The 10,535-nt window shown below is 44.5% G+C and overlaps 1 long non-coding RNA gene across 2 annotated transcripts; it reads left to right on the forward strand.

Moving 5' to 3' along the window:
- The first annotated feature begins 3,775 nt into the window (after positions 1–3,775).
- LOC306654140 lies at positions 3,776–8,311 on the forward strand. Of its 2 annotated transcripts, none has more exons than XR_013761882.1 (3): positions 3,776–4,053; positions 4,183–4,225; positions 8,083–8,311. It is a non-coding gene; the product is annotated as an uncharacterized lncRNA (long non-coding RNA). The 2 variants fall into 2 exon arrangements; XR_013761883.1 differs by lacking the exon at positions 8,083–8,311 and adding an exon at positions 6,298–6,410.
- Positions 8,312–10,535: the final 2,224 nt, after the last annotated feature.

Below are 10,535 nucleotides of genomic sequence, written 5' to 3' on the forward strand. Positions count from 1 at the left end.
GTATGTCGAATTTTACTTTGGTTTCTGTCATTATGAGGTTTCTTATTTCACCCTCATTTTATTGAAAAAAAATAAGGAAAAAGAGCAGCCCTGGCATTCGAAAGCTGGCCTGCCTCAACTCAACCATGTTATTTTGCACATAAACAACATCACAGAATTCCAACCTCAGACAAGGTCATTCTAAGGGCATGATAAAATGAAGTGGATAGGGGTGTAATTCAGTGGGAGAAGGCTTGCCTAGCATGTGCTGGGCCCTGGATTCCAAATCCAGCACTATCAGAAAAGAAAGAAACCAGTCTACTTTGTAATTTTGTTAAAGCACAGACAAAAAACATGGTCATTGTGCCACCAAGAAAATATCAAACATCCCCCTCTCTTAGTGAAAATGAGTGGCTGCTATTTGTTTACCAATTACAATTTTATCTTTGTTCTAGCCTATTTTTTCTATAGATTAGATTTTTTGAGATTCACAGTAGTGGATTTGCTTCTGCTTCCTGACAACATCCAATCTAGTCCCCACCCAACTTCCTTAGACTCTCCCCAACTCATGCAAACTAAGCTCACACCCAATAATAGTTTCGAACACCTTTATTTTGAGGTACTCTATAAGTATACTCTCCAAGTAACAAGTAATAAACCCAATTTGTTCAACTACAGGTATGTTCCTGGTGGTCTTAGAGTGGGAAGAGTTGGCACTAGCAATTTCGATTTCCTCTGGTAAAATTTTGCATGTCTGTAGATGTTTTACATCAGCAGTCTGTTTTAATTTGTATGATTATTTCAACCAGATCTTATTTCCCTATTTTTGCAATTTCTAATGTTACCCTCAAGATGTGAATCTTCTGAGTTTTTAACAAATTTAGCAGCTGCAATCTTAGCCATTATTTATTTTTTTATTATTTGTTTCTACCAGTGGTAGTCATTATGAATCAGACAGAACATTGATATTATTTTTATTTACTTCTTGACAAGGATCTTCAGTAGGGTGATAATGTAGGAAAAGTCAAAATGTTCTGCTTTAATTGGCAGGATTACTATGTGCCACCATGCCTGCTTACTGTGCACTGGGTACAGAGACCTGACCATGAAGTAACTCATGGTCTAATCAGAGAGATATAGGAGCTATCTGGCCTCAATTTGACAGATGGACAAGAATAAAAAAAGCTTTCCAGATGGAGGAAACAGCAAACCTGAGGTATTTATTCATTCAGTAAATATTTATTGAGAACCTACTTTGTGCCAGGAACAAAGGATGTGGGGCTGTGCATTGGCACAGGCCTGAAATTCCAGTGGCTCAGGAGGCTGAGACAGAAGAATTTTGAGTCCAGAGTCAGACTCAGCAACTCAGTGAGGCCCTCAGCAACTCAGTGAGACCCTGTCTCTAAATAAAATACAAAACAAAGGGGACTGGGGATGTGGCTCAGTGGTCAAGCACTCCTGGGTTCAATCCTAGGTATGAAAAAAAAATTGATATGGGAATGAATATGTTCCTCATGGTCAGGTATTATGATTAATGCAAAGTAATTCCCAGCATTCTGTGGGCACCTGGGACAATGGCCACCTGACCAGTGGGAGTCAAGGAGGGCTTCTTTGAGAGACTGATTTTTAACCTGAGATGTGAAGGATGCACTGGCATTTGCCAGACAGAGGAGACAGAGGAGGTTATTCCTGGCAGAGGAAACAAACCATGCCCCAAAGTGAGAAAAGCTTGGCTCTTTTGAGGGGTTGGAAGCAGGCCAGTGTGACTGGAATGAAGTAGGCTGGGGGAGGGTGACAGAGATAGACAGATCTGATCCTGCAAGACCGTGTTCATCTTTTTTTGGGGGGCAGAGGAGGGTACCAGGGATTGAACTCAGGGGCACTCGGTCACTGAGCCACATCCCCAGCTGGTATTTTATTTAGAATCAGGGTCTCACTGAGTTACTTAGTGCCTCGCCTTTGCTGAGGCTGGCTTTGAACTCGAGATCTTCCTGCCTCAGCCTGCTGAGTCGCTGGGGTTACAGGAGTGTGCCACTGGGCCTGGCCCTTGTTCATCATTTTAATTTAAAAACTACACACTAGAGAAGAGTATCAAGATTAGGAATGGCATGAATAGATTAGAAATACATTTTTACAATACCTAGGTGGACAGTGGATCTGGGGCGCTGGCTGGGAGTAGAAGATGCCACCAAACCCCTTCAGAGACTAGTGCAGTTGTTCATACGACAACAATTGTAGTTGGACCAGGTGGCATTCAGAGGATGGACGTATCCTCTGAGAATGGAAATGAGATTGGTGTGAACTGAGGGGTGTGTGAGGCAAGGAAATACCTAGTGAACATTATGAGAAACATAGTCTTCAAACAGTGCTGTTATGGACGGAATCATCCCTCCTCCTTCATATGTTTAAGTCCCAACTTCCAGTACTTTAGAATGTGAATGTATTTGGAGATAGGGCCTTTAAAGATACGTTAAGGTCATTACTCATATGACTGCATATTGACCTAATCCCAATACGATGGTGTCCTTAGAGAGAGAAAGCAAGAATGCACATGCTCAGAGAAGAGCCCAGGTGAGGACACAGTGAAACAGTGGCCATCTGCAAACCAAGGAGAGAAGGCCCCCAGAGAAACGAAACCTGCTGACACCTCGATGCTGGTCTTCTAGCCTCCAGAACCGTGAGAAAACAAATTTCTGTTGTTAAGCCACTCAGTCAGTGGTGTTTTGTTATGGCAACCCTCTCTGACTATTACAAACTCAAATGTCCAGATAATAGATAGTTGGGAAATAAATTATGTATATCCATTTCACAGAAAAGTCTTACCCCAAGAACTACCTGTAGAAGTTCAAGATTTTGACTTCATGAAGAGTTTCATTTAATATCCTCTCTTTGTGTGCGAGGAATTTCATTGCATTGACAAGGACCAATATGGTGCCTCCAGAGCAGCCACCAGGGCGTCATCTCCACAGGAGTGTATGGGAGCGGGTTGCAGCTAAGTTTGCTGGTTGTGGCACTGACGATGCCCAGGTGTTACTTGCATTGTTTCCTTTGTCTCTGTTACTCTGAATTTTTTCAGTTTCATAAAGAATCACACATATGTTCTGCTTATGATTTCTTGCAGTAATGGTTACCATCAGTTCAAATAGTAACTGTCTTTTCCACTTATAAAAATTCACCATCTGAATATTTTTAGGAATGACTTAACCTGGTAATGAGAATAAAGACTGTTCTGTGCAAATATGAAAGGAATAAGTTTTGAAAAAACAAGGTAGAGCTATATATACTGACATGAAAAGATGCCCAAACCATATGGTTAAGGGGAAAAAAGAAGCATATGTAGATATGAACCTATTTCTGCTTTTAAAAATAACCATTTGTTAGTAGAGCTTAAGGAAAAATCTGAAAGAACATACAGCCAATTTTTAAGGTATTGTAAAAATTTTACCATTTGAAAGTCTAAATGAGCTCTGTTGATGATTTTCTATAGCAAGGAAACTGCAGTGCATGGTGATTTGCAGAAGGCCAATAAAGGAGTCAGAGAGCCACAGTCCACTGCTCTGGCATTCCCAAGCTTACTGACCATGACACACATCATGCCACATGGCAAATACTAGTAAAACTTAATGTCTGTCTTATTTTAAAATAAACACAACCATAAACACAATTCTTCAACCCCAGTGGATCATCTCATAAGCCCCACATGCCCTACTTGAGAGAATGCTAGTGTATAAACATACAGACCGCGTGCTCTCAAATGGAGTGGAGGGTGATTTGTTACCAGAAGTGTTTTCAAAGGAACCCCATTATGTGTGTAAAACCTCTACTGTGTCTGATGTGGGGAACATGACTGTCCAGAGAGGCCCCGACAGGACGAGCTCTTTGTGTTCTTGTCTGAAAGAGGACTGTGGTGATCTCTCCGATGGCTTCCCACTGGCTTTCTGAAACCCCTGGACCCTCTCAGCCATTGATGCAGCAGTTGAAGTGGCTGTTCTGGAATGAAGTGGTGTCTTTGGAGGAAACTCTACCCAGGGTGATGATTCAACAGTGTGATACCCAGCAGTCTTTGGAAGGAAGGTATTTAAAGTCATTTAGTGGGATTCCATGTAGCTGAGACTTGTTGAGGAGGCTATGTTTATGAAACCTTGAATTTAATAAGAGTTTAATAATGATCCCCTCACAATACATCAAAATACTGTTTTTCAGACTTGACTTGAGGCAGTTTCCAGAAAGAAGCGCAAGCTCAATGGTAAGCACTTTACTGAATGGATAAATGAAGATCGAACATCGCCAAAGCGATTGTGTACATTTTGGAAAATTATTTCATTTATCAAAATGAAACCCACAGCACTTTTAAAGTAGGCAAATGATCAAATAGCATTGAATTAGAAAAAGTTAATCGAGCAGTCTTTATTGAAACCCTCTAAGCTAGGGATGGTGCAGGAAGCACAATAATCCTGCGTGACATTTATCATGACATTTATTGTACCGTGTGCCAGGCAGTGGCTGATCAAAGGATGGGTTATCTGCACAGCTGCCCAAAGCACTAATCCATCAGCAGCCCTAAAACGTCAAGGGAGCAGATGGGAAAGAGATGTCAGGTACCTGAGAATTTCACACAGGATTCCTTCAGAGGTGGCAAACTATTAAGTGGCCTCACTCCCACCTAACATTGGCAGCACATTCCAGTGACATGGCAGAGAGTGTAGGGGGGACAGGGGACATCTTTGGATCAAGTCGAGGATAGGATTTTTAAGCTAGCACTACCTGACTGTGAGGAAGGAGCCAGTCACGTGGGGACCCAGGATAAAAATACTCCAGGTAGAGGGACAGTCAGTGTAAGCAACCAGGTCCCAGGTGATTAGGGACTGGAGACAAAGAGCCTGGGAGGGAAGTGTCAATAAGATTAGGAGGTGGTCAGGAGCCACAGGAAAAATTTTACAATTGTCTGAGCTGCAGTGGGGAGTCATTGAGGTCTTCAAAAGGAAAGCAGCCTGAACTGACTCACCTTTAAAAAGACCCATTTGACTGACATGTGGAGGAAAATTCCAAGAAGACAAGAATGGAGTCAGAGCAATTACGCCTGGGAGAGCATCATCCAGCGAGAGGTGACAGAGGTGAGAGGTGCAGATGGTGGGGACGAAGGGAAGCAGACAGACCTAGGCTGATCTGTCTGGACAGAACCATCAGGGCTTTCTAAGAGAAGATGGGAGATCAAGGGAGGGTCAAGAGTTCTGTTTGGAGCCTAAGTGTGAGGTACTGTTGAGTATCCAGGGGATGGTTCTGAGCAAGCAGTCAAGTGCATAAGTCTCCAGGAGACCTCAGGGAAGAATCCCGAATGTAGGAGTCCATGACTCAGAGCACTGATGCATTCAAAATCACAGCACGGAGTGTGATGCCCCCAGGGAAATGATGCAGGCAGGAAGTAACAGGGGCCTAGGGATGATCCCTGAAGAAGGCCAGTGTTCAGACATCAGGTAGAGGAAGCCCTGCAAGGGAGACAGAAAGAGCAGCTGGTGTGGTAGGAGGAGATTCCCGAGGATTGATTCCATTCAAACGTAGTGGGTGGAAAATTCCAAGTAAGCATTATGTTACCTCTGTTGCATAAAATACACTTTTTGCCATGTAAAAAAGGAGTCTCATGCAGAGGATCCTTCTTTTACTGCCCGTTCTCCTGTCTTTATTATCTGCTGTGTTTGTAGAAGTTAGATATAAAGTGCTGTTGAGAAAGTAAGGGAGGCTCCCCATCTCTCCATCTTCAATCTATGTGGTGCTAGTATTCCTTGGTTCTATCTCTAAACGCCCCACTTCCACTCACTTCTCTCATGCCCACCACGACCACCCTGCCTCATGCCAGCCATGTCTTCTCTCTCCTGGACAATGGCTGGGCGGGGTCGGACTGCTGCCTCTAGTACACTTTCTTACAGTGCCTCCTCCTGGCAGTAGCTAGAAGGAGCCTTAGGAAATATAATGTTGCCTTAAAATCCTCGAGTGAAATAGCCTAAATGATTAGAAACAGGGAACTAGTTAAATACAGTGAACACACGCCCTGGAATGCTGTGCAGGTATGCAGAAAAAATGGTAGTAAGAACATTTCCAGTTCTCAAATAATCTCCAAGGCATGAAGTGAGAAAAGCCAGTGGTGTCCAGCTGGCCAGGAGGGGTGGAGGATGGCAGGAGACTACATTTTGGTGCTTCTGAATGTTGAATCCTCTGACACTCCAACAGTCATAGTATCTGTTCAACCATAAATCAATTAAATTCATTTTTTACATGAATGAAATGATTAACTCTTACTTCACTTCCCTTATCATTTAACAGCCTAGTCTCCTCACGCTGAAGCCTCACAACCCAGCCTGCTCTCCGCACCTCTGCTTCATCTTCCAGCACTTTCTTACAAAGTTGCAACCACGCTGACCCTCTTGGTCCTCAACTTGGCAAGCTTAGTTCCTTTGTAGGGTTATTGCTCTTGCTGGTCCCCTGTACCTTGCCCTCCCTGGACAGCCCAGCATGGCTCCACCCTTCAGGTTGTGCTCTGAAGTTACTTTTCAGAGAGGTCGTCTGTGTTAGTCCATTTTGCATCATTGTGACCAAAATATCTGACAAGAACAACTTAGAGGAGGGGAAGTTTATTTTGGCCTTCAGTTGCAGAGGTGTAGCCCATGGTTGGCCAAGTCCATTGCTCTGGACCCAAGATAAGGTAGAACATCATGGCAGAAGGGCACCACAGATGTGTGCTGCTCAGTTCAGGGTGCCCAGGACACAGCGTAAGGGACTGCAGGGATGATGCACCCTTCCAGGGCCCCAATGACACACCCCTTCTAGCTATGCGCCCCTGCCTACAGTCCATTCAAACTAAGATGGACTGATGAGGTTACAGCTCTCACAATCCAGTCCTGTCACCTCCACACATCCTGCATTGACAGAGGAGCCTTCAGGGGGTGCCTCAGATCCAAACTATAACATCTTCCCAGAACTCAGTTTAAAGGTGCTTCCCCTCACCCCATGACTGTAAACCCATGATGTGCTTTCTTTGTAACAGTTGCCCCTTACCATCATAATTTGGGTGTGTAAAACAGTGCCCAGCTCACATGACACAGCAAATGTTTGTTAACAAATGATTGTTTTTCTGTTTTTACTCAAAGCTTCACGGTGGTCCTTTGAGCCAGGCTATTTATCATAAGCATACAGACTACAGTTTGTATCCTGGATCTGCTTCTGTTTAGTTCTATGACCTTGGGTAGGTCACAGACCTCACTGGGTTTTGTGAAACTAGGTGAAATCTGAGGTATGAAATACCAGATCTGGCCAGGTTCACCAGGAGCGAGTTGAAAAGGAATGACTGTTGCCTGCTTCAGGAACAGGAGAGGGCTCTAGGCAAGGCAGGTGACCTGCTGAAGCCAGGTAACCTGGGAAGCAGAGGCCTCACTTCCAGGGATTCTAGCTCCTTGATCCCCACGTGAGAATAACAGGCTTTTTCTCTTTATTCTCTGCTTTCTTTCCCCCCTTCTTTTCAGTACTGGAAATTGAACCCAGCACTCCACCACTGAGCTACACCACCAGCCCTTTCTATTTTCTTTTAAGACACAGTCTCACCAATTTTGCTGAGGCTGGCCTCAAACATGCAATCCTTCTGCCTCGCCACCTGAGTAGCTGGGATTACAGGCATGCGTACTGTGCCCAGCTCCCTATTATCTTCTCACAGACAAGAGCCCCCGCCTCTCCCACCCGCTCTGGATTGGAGTCCATACCTACGATCAACCCTCACTATAGTTGCTCTCTTTACTGGGAATTGGTAGTTTGTCTTTCGATTTTCTTCTTGTAAATGAGTGATATGTTTTAGCCTGGAAAACAGTACATAGAGTTTCTAAACAACATCATCAAATTAAATGTGGTGCCACAGTGACTTAGGGAAGCCGTTCATCTCTTTGTTTCTTAAAAGGCATGAAACGGTTGATCAGCTTTTGCCTCAGTGTGTTTATTTGTTATAACTGATAGAAGCACCAACATTTACAGGCAGAGAATTGAACCCACATTCTAATCTAAGTGCCTAAATACAAAGTGATTTTCTAAACATCATGTTCATATTTTATTTTCTCAATTTAGACCACAGCCCGAAGGAACAGGGGCTGGGTTTGTAATGACCTGGAGGAAGTTGTGAATCTCTGAAATTTGACAACAGATGTCACTAGTGCCACATTGCTCACAGAGCCCTCAGCGCTACCTGCCATTTCAGAGCTCCTACATCTTCTTTGGCATAATAAAAATTGTTAGCAAGAATGCAGTGGCTCAGTGTCAAAAATGTCTGCCTTCTTGAGCCAGCCCATGTTCCACATCTGACCTCATTTATCTTTGCATTGACTTCAGAAAGTCACAAGCATAATCCCCTTTGCAGGCTGGGAAACTGAGACTCAGAGAGGCCCAGTATTGCCCAAGGTCACGCAGAGAATGACCCTGGCCTGTCTGTCCCCAAAGCTATACTCTTTTCATGCCATTCTTGATTAAAGGCCAGCATTAATATAAATAGCCCCAAAGGGTGCCATGCTTGGAGCCACCATCTGAGCCAATTAAAACCTCTTGGATTAGGAGTGTCACACTGAAGTATCAATAGACCTGGAGTGGGCTGAAATGCAGCATTTAATCAGCAAGATGATGGCGCAGAAGTTCCCAGAAGCAGAATCCCAATGGGCCCCCTAGCCTGCAGCCCCCTGGTGCTAAGTCACTGACATTTGAAAAGCTGGCTCTTTGACAAATTCTGCATGCCATTTCCCTTTACCGCCTAGTCTCTGTGAAGTAGCAATCAGCTTTGTCACTCATTCTGCAGGAAACCAGCCAGAGTGTGCCAGGAAGACAGCAACTGAGAACTCCAGAGGTCTTTTTCTTACAAAATCTAGCAACTGTTATATGTCCTTTGACTCACGGCAATATGGTGTGAAGAATGTGCCCATCAGGCCACAAAGCCCATGTGAGGTTGGAGAGGGCAGGGATGAAAGAGGGTGAGGCATGAGGTCAGTGTTGGGGGACAGGGACAAGGAGACCACTAACATCAGCTGGTTCCTTCCAGTGGGGTAAGTCCTTTATACATGTGATCCATCTAATTTAAACAGTCCTGCTAAATAGCTGTAGCCTCCCTGACTCCCATTTTACAGATTGGTAATGAGAAGCTTAGTGATCACATGCCTTAGCCAGGTTGCACAGCCTGCTTCAAAGCAAATCCCTCTGACCGATACCACCTCATTCACTCTCTTGCAAATCCTCATTCTATGTTCCCAGTGCCAGTCCTTCCCCCATGCCCTTTTCCCCGGGCAGATCATCAAAGGCATGACTTCCACATCTGGGTTCTGGTGGCTGGATTCATGAATGGGCCATGTCATCCCTCAGTTTCCAACTAGCAAAGAAGGACAAGTGTGGGAAGACATCAATGAGCCCTGCACGAAATGAGCCCTGTTTTGGGAACTCCCAGGCAGAACCCCCTAGTGGGAGAATGCCCCACTCAAGCTGACACCCTGTTGTAGCTCAAGTTCAAACACAACCCCGGGGCCAAATAACCTGTTTACTGCAATACCCTACCACACGGAGAAGTAAGCACAGACTCCTCCCACACTGAAACCTTATACCTCCTGGTCCCCTTTGATCTGTCCTGCTATTAATAAAGCAAGTGCAGGCTTCTTTGTTAGAGCCAGACCCTTCTGGGTGGCTCCACCGGTCACACCCCTGCTTTTTGTCTTATTTTCTGATATTCTACTTCCGCAGCTTTTATTTTGCAGCCAGCCCATCCCTCCAATGGGCACCCACCCCTCGCCCACGTGGGACATAAGCAAGAGACAAATGTCACTTTTGTAGGCTCAATTCAGACGTGGTCCATGCAGGGTCATGACTGGAGGTCCTGCTCCATTTGAGCATTGGTTCCAGGCACTGAGGGAGCAGAGGGTCTCACACTTGTGCACAGGGAGCTAGAGGATGCAGGTGTTTTGTAATCTATAAAGCACTCTACAAAAGTGAGTTAATACAAAGTGAATACTATTGCCTTACTAAAATGGAGCAAGCTTCCTTTGCTTGGAGTAGCCTAAGACTAGAATGGAATTTTTCAAATAGATCATTCTTCCAGGAAACAAAAGAAAAATAAACCCTTCAAAAAGGCATAGCAATAAGAGAGTTTGCCAAAGACAGTTTTGGGGTCTCACCTTTTAAAAGCCTTTAAGCCTGGCAGATGGTTAAGGAGGCAAGGGGCCAGAGAGGGCAGGAAGAAAAGAACTTCTCCCATCTGGTGGTCCAGATGAGGTTTGAGTCCAGAGCAGCCTGCTGCCCTTCTCTTAGTAGGGCTGCTTTCTTTCCTTGGTGAAGAACTTCCACCATTCACTCATCAGTCCATCATCCATAGCTCCATTAATTAATTCATTCACGTAATTTGTCTTATAGCGAGCACTTGACCTTGATGGTATACACTCTTCAAATAGCTTCCAAACGGTAATTAGTGTTCAACCATGAAGAAAGCACACTTTTCTTAAGAGGTACTTAGAGCAGGAAGTTACCTGTGTAAAATGTCTCTGTTATTCTGT

This window comes from Sciurus vulgaris, assembly GCF_902686455.1.
Source record: "Sciurus vulgaris genome assembly, chromosome: 2".
In the NCBI taxonomy this organism is placed as follows: domain Eukaryota; kingdom Metazoa; phylum Chordata; class Mammalia; order Rodentia; family Sciuridae; genus Sciurus; species Sciurus vulgaris.